Source organism: Sciurus carolinensis, chromosome 17, assembly GCF_902686445.1.
Source record: "Sciurus carolinensis chromosome 17, mSciCar1.2, whole genome shotgun sequence".
NCBI lineage: Eukaryota > Metazoa > Chordata > Mammalia > Rodentia > Sciuridae > Sciurus > Sciurus carolinensis.
In genome coordinates this window covers 6,876,161-6,892,835 of record NC_062229.1, presented here as the reverse complement: position 1 = coordinate 6,892,835, position 16,675 = coordinate 6,876,161, and the positions used below count along the sequence as shown (strand labels likewise).

Sequence of the window (16,675 nt, the reverse complement as noted above, 5' to 3'; positions counted from 1 at the left end):
GGTATGTTATATCACTATTCTTATTTGATTCTAGGAACTTTTTAATTTTTCCCCTGATTTCTTCTGTCACCCATTCATTATTCAAAAGTGTATCGTTCAGTCTCTATATGTTTATAATGTTTCTGTATGTTTTTTGGGATTTAATTTTACTCCATTTTTATCAGAATTTTTGTAATGAATTACAGCTTTTGTGTGTGTGTATGTGTGGTAAATGTTGCTTTGTGACCTAAAATATGGTCTGTTTTGGAGAAATTTTCATGAGCAGCTGAGAAGAAAGTATCTTCAAATATTGGTGAATGAGATATTGTATAGATGCCTATTAATTTCTTTTTAAAAATATTTTTTAGGTTTGAAGAGTCTTCACTGAGTTTCTGTGTAGATGACTATCTGTTGGTGAGTGGGGTGTGTTGTAATCACCTAATATTGTACTGAGACCTATCTGAGGCTTTAACCACAGTATTGTCTGTTTTATGTAATTAGGTTGACCAATGTTTGGCATTTAAATATTTATTATTTATCATTTTGCTGGATTGTTCCCTGTATCATTTTGAAGTGAAATTTCTGATCTCTTCTGATTAATTTTGGCTTGAATTCTGCTTTATTGGAAATGAAAATGGTTAGTTTTGTTGGTTGTCAGATTCTCTTCAAATGGTATATCAACTTCTATCCTTTCATTTTCAACTTTTGTCTCTATTTGCCTGTAAGGTGTGTCTCTTGCAAATAGCACAGTTAGTTCTTGCTTTTTAGTCCATTTTACCAGCCTACATATTTTAATTGGAGAGTTGAGACAATTTACATTCAATGTTATTACAGAGAGATGTTTATTAATTCTAGCCATTTTGATTTATTTCTTATAATTAATTTGGCCCTGTTTCTCACTTGCTTAACTACTCTTCAAATGAGATTTTTTTTTTATTAGTGAGCTCTAGAGTTTTTAAAAGTTTCTATTGTTTGGAATGTCTTTGTAATTATTTTCTGTAGTGATGGCTTAGTAGTCATGAATTCTTTTAGTTTCTGGTTATGTTAGAGGGTTTTTATTTCTTTTCTGATTCTGAGGGATAGCTTTGCTGAATATACCAATCTCTTTTTGACAGTTATTGTCTTGGGACACATTGTTCTAAGCACTCCTGGATTTTAGAGTTCATGCTGAGAAGTCAGAAATAATTCTGACTTTTAACATTTTAGTTACAATGCATCATGGATAATTTTTTTTTTGATCTCATGTATTTGGGGTTCTATATTTAGATGTTGATCTCATTGTCAAGGTTTGGAAGTTTTTCTATTATCTCCTGACAAAGTTATCCTTGTCATTTGCTGTATCTCATAACCCACTTTAATTCCAATGATTCTTAAATTTGATCCCTTAGTGTTGTTCCAGAGTTCTTGATATTTCTGTCATATTTATTTATTTTCTCTCCTTAAATAGTGTCTGAATGTTGAATGCTGGCACTTTGTCTTCCAGCTCTGAGATTGTCTGCAGCATGGTATATTCTCACAATGAGACATTCAAATGAATATTTTATTTGATTTGTTCTGTCTTTATTTCCAAGATTTATGTTTGGTTCTTTTTCATTCTGTGCAACTCCTTATTGAATTTCTCACCTATATTCTTTATTAACTTATAATCACAAATGTTTGATTCTCTTTATTCCGGAGCCTGGGAAGTTCAAGTTCAAAACTCCAGCACATCTTGTCTGGTTAGGTGGCACCTTCTCAGTGTGTCCTCACATGGTGAAAGGGAGCGGGTGTCTGTAGGGCCTCTATTAAAGGGCCTTAGCTGCATTTCTGAAGTCCCTGCTCTTAAGACTTAATCCCCTTTCAAAGCCCCCACCTTCCAAGGTTACCACCTGGGGGTGTAGGATTTCAGCATATGAATCTTTTGGTGGGGGACCCAGACTTTCAGGCTATAATAGAATCTTCATTAATCTAAGATGAATTGAATGCCTACCATGGGAGAGCCCCTGATCGAGGTTTTGAGGGACACTGGTGGCCAGGGTATGGTGCCTGTTCTTGTAGAGCTCATGGTGGCATATGAGGGAGTGGTAGCAAGGATAACAGAGCCAGCCACAGTGCTATGTGGTTGTGTTGCAGTGCCTTTCATGGAACTGTGTTGGCCACATGTTCCTTTCTCACTGATTGTTGCTATCACACCAGATGAACATGTGTTTGGAGGCCAACCCGTAGAATACCCATTTATCATTATTGGCCAGCTAGCATGCATCCTTTACTTCACTATTATTCTCCTTATTCTTCCAACTGTCAGCTTACTTGAAAACAAGCACCTTAAACAAAGAGCCCTAATATAAATATTACCTTGACTTGTAACCAAAAAATGAAGTCTTAAACCTTCTTAGAGCAAAATTCAGGGAAGAAACAACAAATTCCACCTTCAGTTCCCAAAGCTGATATTACTGACTTAAACTATTCCCTGCAATAAAACTCAACCAGTTCCTCAAACCTGACTGCTATGTCACTATTAATTACTCTGCTATTTACAAAATTACCTCTATGTATAGCATGCACTAATGCTTTCTCACATATGATAATGTATATCCCTAAAAATTTTTAATAAGAACCTAGTACATTCTATGTTTAATCAACATTATTAAAACCCATCCCCATGCATATAAGCAAGCACATCAATACTCACATAGTACATAAAACATCATATTAATTATGCCTCATAGCTAATTCTTTGAGGATATCAATATTCTTCACTGATGCAAATTCTAGTACTGCATAGCATGTCCAACTCATGGGTGGCACATACCCCATTTCAGTCACAGCACTTTCACAATCCAAGTGGATATCCCATTCCAATGGAGGTCTCTTAGTCTACCATCCTCCATGAAACCATCAACTGGCCCAATATGTGCCCTTCTTGTTGCTCTGATCACGTGAAACTTGGGGGTAGCTTATCTGAAACTTTATCTGACATCTGGTTCCTACCTCAGGACCATAACTTGTAACTCGCTCACAAGTTCCCCTTAAATAAGACATCATAATGGATTAGTGTCATATTTGCCTGTGATCCAACATAACTTCACTCTCATACCTTTAGTGATTTACATTTTTTAGGTATGCTTCCACTCACCATTGGCTGTCAGAGGCCCCAATGCAGTCAATTCAATTGTAGCTGGATCTATTAGTCAGTATTCTCATCTAGCATATTAACCATAGGGTGTTAATATATTTACGTTTGATGGACAAAAAAAAAATTAATACAGAATTTCACAAGAACCCTTTGTTTTATCTACACAATGTTTGGCCCCTTTATTTCTTAACTCTGGATAATGTTGTTCTTACATGATCTAAAATTTATTAACTCTTATCCCAGAATGTCCATATTAATATATTAAAATTTAATCTTTTTAATACTAAAGTCCCACTAACAAACACAAGCAACTAGAAATCTTCCTATACCCTTATTAACATAATACTTACATAATACTTTATTTTGAACATTCTATACAAGATGTGTCTATTTCAAGTCAACATGCAGTTACATAAATTTGTAATCAGTTGATGTAGTTTAAACATAGCAAAGTACTGAAAATACTTAGATAATATTTATACTCCATAAACACAAAGGTTTGGCCTTGGCCTTTTTCTTAGCTTATAGTAAACTTACACATGCAAGCATCTCTGCCCCAGTGAGAATGCCCTGTATATTAAGATATGATCAAATGGTGCAGGTATCAAGTTCACTAATAATAAGTAGCTCACAAGGCTTTGCTCAATCACACCCCAGTGATTCCTAACACACATGGCAATGATTAAAATTAACATATAAATGAAAGTTAGACTAAGTTATACTAAACAGGACTGGTAAATTTTGTGCCTGCCACTGTAGTCATATAATTAACCCTAGTTAATACAATCTGGCATAAAGTGTACTACTAGCAACCGCTTAAACCTCAAAGGACTTGGCAGTGCTTTTCCCTCTAGAGGATCCTGTTCTGTAATTGATAAACCCTGATAAATCTAAACACCTTTTGCAATAAAGTTCCTTTAAGTTCCTTTAAATACAGTATTGATAAAGGTGTGGTGTTAAGCTATGTTAAATAGAATTAAAATATTAGAATTTTTTCAATAATTAGAAGGTTTAGTCCTTTGAAAAACATTGAAGTTTTAAAAAATTTAACATATGTATTTTTCAGTTGTTGGTGGGCACAGTACCTTTATTTTATTTTTATTTGTTGCTGAGGATCAAACAGGGCCTCCAGGGTACTAGTCTAGTGCTCTACCATTGAGCCACATCCCCAGCCCCTCAAGTTTTTAAGGTATATTGTACTATAAAGAAATTACTGAGGATTACAGTCCCATGGTGAGAGTGAGGCAGAATCTTCCTCCAGTTGTTGCCTTTATAAATTTTTTTTCTGTGAGTTTAGAGTCTATGTAATGAAAATAATTAAAATAGTTCAGTGGTCTTCAGTTGACTTGGTTAGATATTCCATGTTGTAATTTTGTAAATGTGTACATCTTTTGAACATGAATGGTGGACAGGAATTTTTCTGTTTAATTTATATAGGTTCATGGAAGATAACTGTCAGTGTTCTAAAGGAGTGACATTTTAAAGTGGTACCACCACTCCTTTCAAAGTATCCAATTGAAAATGCTATTGTGATTTAATTCTCACCTAAATTTATTTTAAAAATATTTGACTGTATCTTGTGTAACAGTAAAAAAATTAAAAAATAAAAAAACCTATGTGTATGATTCCTCCTTCACATTTCAGTTACCCTCTCATTGTAGAATTTTGACCCAAGGTATTATATTTTAGGGACTGGAAGATTTTTCCTTCTCAACATTCTTCTTTGCAACAAAATGTTTATATATATTTATATATTTTGTATTAGTTTCTAATTTGAAGTTTTTCTTTTAGTATTAATTATTAATGATAATAATATTGTTTCATTGAATATGAATATGCAGTTGATAAAATCCACCTAAATATTAAAACTTGATAAATATTGGATTTAAAGGTAAAATTTTGTTGGGTATACTTTTTTTTAACATTTTACAGTCTTTAAGGACATAAAACTGTACTACTTAATATGTTTTTCTATGAACTTTTTGTGAAATTCAAATAGCAGGGTATCATTTACAAATCTTTTGTCTTTCTTTTTGTCATCTACACCTTTTGAGCAGTTCTTGAACCCAACATCAACAGCCCACCTTCTTTTAACTTTGAAGTTGGCCTGAAGCTGGGATGGGTCAGTGAGATTAAGAAGAGAGTTTCCACTCAGAATGTTCTCCATATGAATTCTATCTTCAGTTTTTTTGTTCTTGTTCCTTCCTGGCCTGCTCCTCTGCCCTTTTTAAATTTTTTTTCCAGTTTTGCAAGAACTGCAGTATCATCATCCTCATCACTCTCTTCTTCAAAATCTTCATTTTACTTATCTGTTAGAGGATCATCTGCATCGAGGTTGGCAGCAGGAATTTGATCTAACGAAGGCTTCTTTGACCCTCAAGATGAGGTTGTATGTTTTAAGGATGGGTGATCCCTGTTGTTTTCTCTTGCAGCAGCTCTCTCTTTTTCTTCCAACTCCCTCCTGAAGTCAGGTTAGGAACCTATTTAGGGGCATCCTGAGTAGTCTGTCTGTATTTTTTCTTTGTGGGAGTGGGAAGATCTCTGCTTGAATAGTGCTTTGAAAGTTGGCTCAAATCACCTTCTACTTTTCCTCTTCCACCTCTTGCAGGTTCAAAAGTTGGCCTGTCTGCTGTTATCTTTTTATGCTCTCTTTTGATTTTCATAAAGGGCAAAGGCTATGTCCAGAGAGGGAGAAATAGGGTTTCCTGCTACTGGGTGCCTCCACATCCCCCACATCTCTTGATTCAGTATCCTGGGAGTGTGTTCTTGGACTGTCACCAGGAACTCACTGTCTCTTCACCAGTGCAGGATTTGGAGTTGGAAGGACCAGGGCCCACTTAAGCTATAGAAAAGCTCCTTTTGCATGGCTTTCTTCATGGTATCCTAGGAGTTCCTGAGCTCCTCCACCCACCACCTACTCCAACCAGGCTTTCCTTTCCAGTCCCACCTGCATAAGATAAGATGCTGTCCTCCTGCAACTCACTTTGACCCAGATCTGATTACTAACCTCCAGAAATCACACTGACACCCTTGCTACTCTTCGGCTACTCTTCATCCCCAGAATTCTCTTCTCTGAACATATATATATATATATCCAGTGGAAAAGGAAGAAATAGATTGGAGCAAATAGAGTAAACTCAGTTTTACAAAATTTCATAAACTTTTAGAAAATTTAGGGAAAGGCACGTTAAGTATATAGGTATATTGCCTTTTCCTTGTGTGTTATAAAGATGGCAGCTTAGTTATTTATGTGTACACTTGTATTTAAGTACAGTACAACCCACATGTTGTAATTTATGCTGTTCCTGTGATGCTGTTGGACCTAGTTCTGATTGCTTTCTTAGGTGGAGTGGGAGCCACATAAGATGGGACCAGCCATCTGACTATGCCACATCACAACTTGAAAATGCTTAAGGCTTATGGAAGACAAAGGCCTTCTACTCATGGACAAGAAAAAGCAGATGTAAAAGTAACCATTTACCTTCTGGTCTTCCAAGGTAAGAAGGAAAATAAAATTTTGGATTACCTGTAAATTTCACATTTTCTTTGATGTTAGAAATGCAAAAAGAATGAAGGCTGACAGGTTTTACATGTGTCTCTAAGTTCCCAATTGCTCTTCCATCCATTATTCTCTGTTACAGCAATTTCCTGAGCTGCTGAAAGTTACCCAGAAGTTTCTCTGGGTGAATAGTTCTTTGGTTACTTGCATACCAAACACCCATCAGGCTCCTTCCTCGTTTCCCAGGCATCTGCAATGACAGTTATCACAACCCTTGTCACATTGCAAAACATGAAGATGAAGCATAGTAGAATTTTCTCTAATGTACATTATTTATCTAATTTTTTATGCAGGCCTTTCTTAGTGCCTTTGAATCATTTTATGGTAATTGCATGTTTATGTCTGCAGTGAAAGTGGTGGAATTTGGCATAATGTTAGGAATGGTATTGAACTGCTGGTTAGCTTCTGTCTTGGATAAAACTTAATGCTCCTATTATAACTAAGTATTTGCCTTTGTATTTCTGAGATTAGTTTGTGCCCATCTGGGCACAGGCACCTTCAGAATGCTGTCCAGCTCCTCCACCTGCCTTTTTAACTTACTTTAGTGCACTACTAGAAAACTCAGGATTCCATCCTCCTTCCACATGTTTTGAATTATGCCTGAATTCAAGTTGCATCTTTGATAGTAGATTTACAGGATGAGGAAAAGATAAAAGTCCTGTGTATGACATATTAGGTCAAGGTTTGGATTAGTAGGATTTTTTTCTAGTTCCTGAAATGTTTGTTGTAAAATTTTGGATTAGATTTTATATTTCTACTTTCCCTCTTTGTAGAGATCTGCATTTTAGGTAATCTTTTTCTAAGTATTTTGTAAGAATAAATAAATACAAATTTTTTCAAGTTTAATTAATTCCATTTTATTGATCTTAAAATTCTATCTTTTCATGGCAAAGTGTTTAGGGAAGTCTAAATACTTTTTGAAGCTTGGGGCTTTTCCATGGAACTTGTGTTTGCACTTGTTTGTAGATGGCACTTACCATTTTATTTGTACATTAATCTGTGGTGCAAAGGTCTCCTATGAGTCCAGACAAGAGATAACATTAATTTTTCTGATTAGGAAAAGTTGTTTCACTAAACTTTTCATAATATATTTCATGTTAATATTAAACTTACAAGAAAACGTCATGTTAATAACTGTAACAAACAAGGATTTGGTCATTTATAATTGCTTAATTCCGACATACATATTAGTCTTTTAATACTATTTCATTTGTTCTAATTTTGAAATCAGTGCAAGTTTATGTTTGAAAGTACAGAAAAATTCATTGTACTAAGAAATCTATAATTATGGAAATATTGGTGTTTTTCATTTTGAATTCATGCACATTTATAAAACCTATATATAGTTCTATATCCTACTTTCTTCATTTGACATTGTATAATTGGTATATTTCTGTTTCATAGTTTTGATAGCCTCATACTATTTAAATGTGTAGATATGCTGTACAATTTATTATCCTTTATTGTACACATAGTTTGTTTCTATGATTCACATAGTCATTTATAGACTTATATGTGTTGTTACCTATATGTTAACTCTCATAAGTAACACTAAGAACCCAGTAAGTTGTGGGGAGACCAGCAGTAACTCTGAAAAGATGTCAGCCCACTTGCCTTTCCCTTTGGTGTCTTTCTCTCCTCCTGCTCTAGAGCCCTCAGGATGCCAGAAGATGCCTTTCATTTTGAGTTCACTGGAGGTGAAAAGATGGCCCATGTAAGTCTTTATTTTCCAGGATGAAGCTGGTGGAATTCAGTGGGTAGCTGCAGAAGGGATATGAATCTGTGTTTTCCCTGCAGGCCCATTCAGGCACTCTCCAGTGGGTGCTTCAATGGATCAGAGGTAGACAGGAGTGTGGGGCTGAGTTTCCCTTTGTCTTTGTATTAGGAAAGCACAGTTGATATTGGTAGGAAATCTGTATCCCAGGGACCTTGTTCCTCAAACTAAGAGTGGTGGGAATTTGCTAATTTTTTTCTGATAGCACCCTAGTCCAGAAAGAAAATATCTAACTCACAGAGAGTCAGTGAATACACAGTTAACTCTACCCCCATGCACCCAGCTAGGGTGGGACCAGACAACCAGTCCATAGTCCCCAACCTGGACTTCTGGACTGACTGGTTCACTCATTCATCCCAAGATGAAAGAGCTGTCATGGGAGCCCAGAGGTGTGTCCTTGTCTTCTCAGGGTGTCAGACAACTGAAGTGTCACCCCACCTCTCCATGGACTCTCAGCTGCCACCTGAAAATACTCTCCAACTGTGGCCTCCCAAATTTCTACTTTTGCTATTAAAAGCTTAAAGCATCTTTCTTTCTTCATTTTTTTTCCTAGTATAATCTGAATCCTCCCTGATGAAAATGGATACCTTTGGAAAAACAGGAGCTAAGTTCTGTGAATACAAACACAAAAACAAAAGAGAAGGGTATATTAACACACTTCAAAATATTCTCGCTCTAGATAGCCTTTGATAGAGTAGTCTATTTTTTAAAAAAAATGAGAAATGGGTTTTATCTTAAAGAAATAAAGTAAAACATGTAGGAAGAAATGCATGGGCAGATTAATTTTTATCATTCTTTGTCATAATCCAAAGCTAGAAAAGACTCAAATGTTTAACAAAATTATGTTATAGCATTAAATGGTATTAGCTGTCATTCATTGATATGGAAAGATATCCATGAAAATATTGTGGAATGAAAGCAAGTTGTAATGCAATATATAGGTGTTTCAAATCCCAATTTAATAGAAAAGAAATCCTTCTACATGTTAGTACATTCTTATATAGCAACTGTGGAAAGATGTACCATCTTTTAACTTCAAATAGTTGAGATGGATCAAAGGAGATGATGCATAAGAATTTGTGAGGGAGATTTTTTGTTGTGGTTTAACTTCAAGAAAGTAAGCCCCTATTATTTTTCCCATTATGATGGATATGTTTCTTTTATAATACCAAAATCAATTAGAGAAACACCACCATTGCACTGATATTCTGGGGCATAAGCTTTATGCATATTTTTATTTCTTTAGGATGGATTCCTAGAAATAAAAATACTGACTGAAGAACTATGAATATTTGGTAGCTATTAATATATTTTGCTCAAAGCAGTCATGTTTGACGCATTCTTCTCTGACTCTCTTGCCTAATCTGTCAATTTTAGAGTTAGAATTCTAATTCTGTTTACTGTCTAGTTCCCTCTGTGGTTTCCACTCAGGCACTCTGATTCTGGAAGCTGATATGGCATTGTATTAGATGGCTCATGCCTACGGCATTGATTATTTATTTGCTATGAATCCATCTTTTTCCTCTGGAATACCCAGTCATCATCTTTTATTTATTTTTTTCCTGCTGTAGAATTGCACACAATATAACATTATTAATTTCTCATCTTCTTCAGTTTTGCTTTCTATTTTATTTGTCTTCTCAAAGAGTCAAATTTTGTGTTTATTCTTCCTTTCTAGTGTTTTATTTCTAGATCATTAATTTCCTCTTTTATCTTCATTAATTCCAGTTTTCCCCTTATTCAGTTTTTTTTATTAAAAGTCTTTAAATGAGCAATGAGTTCTATCATTTTGGTCATTCCTTCGTAATGAAGGTATGGAAGGGTATAATCTTGTCTTTGTGTGTGTGTGATGCTGGGGATCAAATCCAAAACCTGGCACGTGCTAGGCAAGTGCTCTAAAACAGTCCTCCATCTCTAGTTCTTTTTTCCATTTCATTTTGAGACAAGGTCTCACTAAGTTGCTGAGACTGGCCTCCAACAAGCCATTTTCCTCCTTCAACCTCCCTAGTAGCTGGGATTATAGGTGTGCACCATTGTGCCTGGTGTAATCTTGCCTTTGACTGCAAATTGTCTTCGTATCATCGAGTTTGGTTGGAAGTTCCTCTTCACATGCTTTCTAGGTTGTATGTAATTTTAGTTGCAGTCACTAATTTCAGTTCCTGTGCTTGATAAGGTGTACTGAGCTACTTCTCTGGAAGTGTCCCCTGGAGGAGGGCAAACACTCAGGAGCACATGCTATGTGATTCTACTCACACACAGTGCCCAACTGAGTCATGCTGTGGAGTCACTGTGGAGCACTGTGGCGAGTGCTGTGATGATAGAGCAGGAGAGAGCTCAGGGTATGGGCCTGGTCTTTTAAATGTCTGGATGTTTTCCTTCCTGCTTGGATGTTGATTACATGTTTAATTCTGTAAAATTCATTGAGCTGTTCACTTAAGATTTATGCACTTACCTTTCCTAATGTTATCTTTTCAGAGAAAGTTCAAAACCTAGAGCCTAACAGAACAGTTAATAAAAATATTTGATTTTGAGCTTTGAGGCTTTGGACACATTGCCCAGTGCTTGGTGATTGGTCAGCCTCTTGGGAACTGCTGGGTAGCCTGCAACGCTGCAGGGATGGGATGCAATGTGTAATCTCCCCTTTGTAGCTTGTTCATAGTTTGCTGAGGCCAGAGATCATTCATTGCATATAGATATGTGGAAATTCCCAGCTGTTTATTTTATTCAACTCAATATTTATTGAATCATTCTGTAAAACAATAACTAAATGAATATATTTCAGGCTAGTTTGTACAGGGACCTGTGCATGTTACTCAGTCTGAACATGACTGCATTGGGATGCCTCCACCTGCCTTTTGATTGTTTGCTGTTACTAATTAGTGATTTCAGAGTCACATCATCTTCATGCTGGCTTGGGAAGGGGACTTTGGGAATGATGGCATCACTTCTGTTTTCTTACAGACTGTTATGCACCATGAAGGCCACATGGATGATGTCTTAAACTTGTCTAGATCTCAGCATGAAGAACCACCCACAGTATGAGTCATCTGGAGCACTGTCTTCCTTTTCAGTAAATTTATAAGGTACATTTGTTTTTGTTGTCTTGCTGGTTTGATATTTGATTTTCATTTTCTTTCTTGGTTTACAAGTACACAATTTCAAAATGCAAATATACAGTGAAGGAGGTTTGCAGAACATAATACAAAATACTGCTTAGACAATTGTTTGTCTAAGCAACACTTGGAAGGATAAAGGAATATGCTTTCAGAAGTTGTGCATGCAATTTGTAATTGAGAGCTACAGGTCGGGATTACTCTACAACTTGTTTTTGTGCTAGATTCACTTAATTCCCTTGTATAGAGAAAATAATGAAGCCTAGATGCTTGATGAGTTTTGAACTACATTTAAAAATAGTGGTCCTTGTAATAACTGTTTTTTTTCACCTAATGATTGAAACAGTTGCAGGTCCACACACTAAGTCCCACATGTGCCAAGTGTTTTATGATAATATTATGTCAGTACATCATGTGATCTGTACAAGATGGATATCATCTGTCTCTTGAAATTTGCAAATTTGATGAGAGAAAATTTTTCTTAAAATATACAGATATTATTATATATATAGATAAATCAATATAATGATGTTAAAAGCAAGGTATACATTTTTCCAAATTTGCACACATATCTTGTTTTTAAAGTTTGCCTTTGTAAATTTTGGGAAAGGATATATTTTATGTTTCTTGATTATATTTCTCAATTTTTGTTGATTCTATTAATGTTTCTGAAAGGCTATTAATGATATTTTGTGTTAATTTATTATCATCTATAAATTGCAAATACTTCCTACAATGTATTAGTTTGGAAAGAATTATAAAGCATTTTCTCAGAATAGTAGCTAAATTAATAAACCATTTTGGCTTTCCAATGTAAGAAAGATCTTTCCTACCCAATATTATATTATTATCCACTTAATCATTATCTGCTTCTTTTATAAACCCATCTCACTTGCCATGTGGTTTGTGTGTGTGTAGGATGTTTATATGATTTGAAGAATGTGCATGCAGCCTCACAGTATCCCTAGTAATTTTTTTTCATTTCTCTGCCTCATTTAAACCTTAAACTTCATCATATGCAGTAAGACTTAGAGACTTAGAGATCAGTAGGTATCATTTTATAATGAATTTATCGTTTGTATTACTTATATTAATTGTATTATTCTATAGGGTACTTCTTGTAATAAATAAAGAAATCTGTAGAAATGATGAAACTGGGGCATAGATGAATTCTGTTGGCAAAATTAATGAGATTTAACTCAAAAACTTTAGAATAGTTAACAGTTTTATTATTTTTACAGACTGACAAGGGGGAAGTTCGATATTCTGAAATATGTTATCTTCATGAAATCATGATACATTTTAAATGTTTTGAGCATTATAAAGTTCAGAGACAATTCATATTTTTTTTAATTTTAATTTTTTTATTTTTTTAAACATTTTTTCATACATGTATAGAGGGTAATGTCTGTCTCAATCTACCATCCTTTACATCCCCATCTGCCCCACTCCTCTTCTCCCTCCCCTCTGTAAAATCCAAAGTTCCTTCATTCTTTCCTAACTACTATGTATCAGCATTTGCTTTGAAAAAAAAAAAATTTGACTTTTGGTTATTTGGGATTGGCTTATTTCACTTAGCATGATCTTCTCCAGTTCCATTCATCTACCTGCAAATGCCATAATTTCATTTTTCTTTAAAGCTGACTTATATTCCATTGTGTATATGTACCACATTTTCTTTATTTATTCATCTGTTGAAAGGAATCTAGGTTGGTTCCATAGTTTTGCTATCATGAATTGAGCTGCTATAAACATTGATGTGGCTGCATCACTGTAGTATCCCAATTTTAAGTCCTCTGGGTATAGGCCAATGGGATAGCTGGGTCAGATGATGGTTCCATTCCAAGTTTTCTGAGGAATCTCCATACTGCTTCCCAAAGTTGTTGCACCAATTTACAGTCCCACCAGCAATGTACCAGTGTACCTTTTTCCATATATCCTTGCCAACACTTACTGAAAAGCTAATTCTTTTTGTGGGTGTGTGTGGTGCTGGGGATTGAACCCAGGGCCTTGTGCATGTGAGGCAGGCATTCTACCTACTGAGCTATATCCCCAGCCCTGAAAAGCTAATTCTTAATATTAAGCCTTTTATTGCTCCTAAAATGTAAGTTTGGATTTAGTCAGAAAAATTTAATCAAAAACTTTTCTTTGCACTAAAATATTGCCATACAATTTTGTTGATGCAGAGAGCAAGAATTTGAATATTTCTGCACATTGCATTTTGTCATGACTAGTGGGTACTACTGTATCAACTAGAGCCATGCTGTTCTCCTATTTTTTTATGGTATCTGTTTTGTGTTTTTTTCATAACAAATTCTTAGCCTTGGAATAATTTTGACTTAAAAGCATCATGTTTTAATGTACTTTCCAGACACATTCAGAACTGTGAGCTTTAAAACTAAGAATCTCAGTAAACTAACAAATTATCCCATTTCTATCCATTATTGTTTTGCTTTCCTTCTTCAGTAGTATGGATAGAACCTAGAAATGTTTTTAGGTCCTTGGCACCTCTTGAACTCTGCGTGAAATAAAGCTAATTTGATTAGTCATTTCTTTATTACTATCCTTCCATGTGATTCACCTCATTTTGATAACCTTGATCTAAGAATAATAATAAAAACATATTTTCAAATTTAGGTTGCTTCTTATGGAATTGTATAATGAAATTTTTATGGTATTTTTTTCTTTTTTATTGGTGCATTTTAGTTTTACTGAATGGTGGGATTCAATTTTACATATTCATATATGCACAGAATTAAATAATATAATTTGGCCAGTATCATTCCCCAGGATTTCCCCCTTCCCTCTCCTCTTCCCTGCCCCTGGTTCCTTTCTTCTTCTCTACTGATGTCACTTTGATTTTAATGAGTCCCCTTCATATTTCCTTTTCCTCTTTAGCTCCCACATATGAGAGAAAGCATACTACCCTTGTCTTTCTGAATTGACTTATTTCACTTAGCATAATTTTCTCAAGTTCCATCCATTTTCCTGCAAATCACATACTCTCATTTTTCTGTATGGATAAATAAAACTCCATTGTGTGTGTGTGTGTGTGTGTGTGTGTGTGTGTGTGTGTGTGACAGAGAGAGAGAGAGAGAATGTGTGTGTGTGTGTGTGTGTGTGTGACATTTTCTTTATCCATTAATCCATTGATGAACATCTAGGCTGGTTCCCTGGTTTGGATATTATGAATTGTGCTGGGTTTGTTATAGTGTGCTGACTCTGAATTTTTAGGGTAAATACTAAGTAGTGGTTTAACTGGGTCATAAATTGATTCTGTTCCTAGATTTTGACAAACCTCTATGGCGACTTCCATGGTTATACTAATATCTCATCCCACCAACAGTGTAAAAGTGTTCATTTTTCTCTGAATCCTCTCCAGCATTTATTATTGATTGTATTCTTGATGACTGCTTTTCTACCTGGAGTGAGATGAAATCTCAGTGTAGTTTTGATTTGCATTTCCTTAATTGCTAATGATATTGAATTTTTTAAATATATTTTTTGATCTGTTTTGTTTCTTTCTTTGAAAAGTCTGTTTAGTTCATTTGCATGTTTATTAATTGGGTTATTTGTTTTTTGGTGTTCTAAGTTTTTTAGTTAACATATTATGAATATTAATCCCTTAAGGACCAGGTGGCAAAGATCTTCTATTCAGTAAGCTTTCTTTTCACATTCTTAATTGTTTGCTTTTCAAAATCTTTTTAATATGATACCAAGTTAATTTTTAAACTCATTTCCTGAGCTTTGAGGTACTGTTGAGAAAATTATTGCCTGTGCCTATATTCGTTGGAGTGTTCAGCCCACAGTTTCTTTTAGAATCTGTTGCATAATTTGTGGTTCAATTCTTATGTCTTTGATCCATTTTGAGTTGACTTTTATGCAGGGTGAGAGATACGGGCCTAGTCTTAATTCTTCAACATGTGAATAACCAGTTTTCTGAGAAATATTTTTTAAAAAGACTCTCTCTTCTCCAATGTATGTTTTTGGCACATTTGTCAAAGATGTGTGGGCCTGTCTCTTGTCTTCTATTCTGTTCCTTTGGTCTATGTCTCTGTTTTTATGCTAGTACCATGTTGTTTTTTTTTTAAATCGTAAACAAATGGGATACATGTTGTTTCTCTGTTTGTACATGCCGTAAAGGCACACCATTTGTGTAATCATAAATTTACATAGGGTAATGTTGTTTGATTCATTCTGTTATTTTTTCCCTTCCCCCCACCCCTCCCACCCCTCTTTTCCCTCTATACAGTCCTTCCTTCCTCCATTCTTGCCCCCCTCCCTAATCCTAACTCTAACCCTAACACTAACCCCTCCCACCCCTCATTATGTGTCATCATCCACTTATCATTCGTCCTTTGGTATTTTGAGATTGGCTTATCTCACTTAGCATGATATTCTCCAGTTTCATCCATTTGTCTGCAAATGCCATAATTTTATCATTCTTTATGGCTGAGTAATATTCCATTGTATATATATACCACAGTTTCTTTATCCATTCATCAATTGAAGGACATCTAGGTTGGTTCCACAATCTGGCTATTGTGAACTGAGCAGCTATGAACATTGATGTGGCTGTATCTCTGTAATATGCTGATTTTAAGTCCTTTGGGCATAGGCCAAGGAGTGGGATAGCTGGGTCAAATGGTGGTCCCATTCCAAGTTTTCTAAGGAGTCTCCACACTGCTTTCCAGAGTGGCTGCACTAATTTGCAGCCCCACCAGCAATGTATGAGTGTACCTTTCTCCCCACATCCTCGCCAACACCTGTTGTTGCTTGTATTCTTGATAATCGCCATTCTAATTGGGGTGAGATGGAATCTTAGGGTGGTTTTGATTTGCATTTCTCTTATTACTAGAGATGTTGAACATTTTTCCATATGTTTGTTGATTGCTTGTAGATCTTCTTCTGTGAAGTGTCTATTCATTTCCTTAGCCCATTTGTCGATTGGATTATTTGCATTCTTGGTGTAGAGTTTTTTGAGGTCTTTATAGATTCTGGAGATTAGTGCTCTATCTGAAGTATGATTGGCAAAGATTTTCTCCCACTCTGTAGGCTCTTTCTTCGCATTGCTGATAGTTTCCTTTCCTGAGAGAAAGCTTTGTAGTTTGAATCTATCCCAGTTATTGATTTTT

General features: G+C 35.3%; 1 pseudogene; it reads right to left on the bottom strand.

Moving 5' to 3' along the window:
* Nucleotides 1–5,048: 5,048 nt before the first annotated feature.
* On the bottom strand, nt 5,049–5,757 carry LOC124967899 (spliceosome-associated protein CWC15 homolog; annotated as a pseudogene).
* Between the last annotated feature and the right edge of the window lie 10,918 nt (nt 5,758–16,675).